This window comes from Penaeus monodon, chromosome 30 (assembly GCF_015228065.2).
Source record: "Penaeus monodon isolate SGIC_2016 chromosome 30, NSTDA_Pmon_1, whole genome shotgun sequence".
In the NCBI taxonomy this organism is placed as follows: Eukaryota; Metazoa; Arthropoda; class Malacostraca; order Decapoda; family Penaeidae; genus Penaeus; species Penaeus monodon.
In genome coordinates this window covers 23,874,855-23,875,339 of record NC_051415.1, presented here as the reverse complement: position 1 = coordinate 23,875,339, position 485 = coordinate 23,874,855, and the positions used below count along the sequence as shown (strand labels likewise).

The 485-nt window shown below is 38.6% G+C and overlaps 1 pseudogene across 1 annotated transcript in view; it reads right to left on the bottom strand.

Annotated features, from left to right (window-relative positions):
- LOC119592658 overlaps positions 1–485 on the bottom strand; it is a 15,522-nt pseudogene that overhangs the window by 12,837 nt on the left and 2,200 nt on the right. The gene's annotated exons all lie outside the window — the stretch shown is intronic.

Genomic DNA, 485 nt, shown 5'->3' with positions numbered 1-485 from the left:
ATAATGAATTGGAAGGTCCCATTGCATGCTGGAATTCCCCCTGGCAAAGACGAAGAAAGATTGTGAAAGTCAGAAGTGTAAAAGAAATATTCATAAACAGTTCTGGCCTCCAGCTGTCTGAAATGTGGTGTAACAAAAATGCTGCACAGTAACAATAACACAACCGGTTTCCAAAATACACATCCGTATTTGTATAGACCAATTTATCAACACCCGAATGACAAGAAATTAAAATGAAACACGTCATACCTTTTTTTTTAAACAACCAACAATTCAGAAGTCTTTAACCAGTTTTAACAAGAAAAGAAAGACGTAGAGGAAGCACACTCACACGATAGCCTCGCAGATTCTTTTATCTCTCGGGAAGGGAAGAACAAGGAGAGGTCAGTAAAGAGGAGGAAGGAGCAAGGAAGAGGGAGAAGAGATCTCATCCTGGATGTCCTATCACGTCCCAATTTAATCGAGAGTAAGTAAAAAAAAAAAAA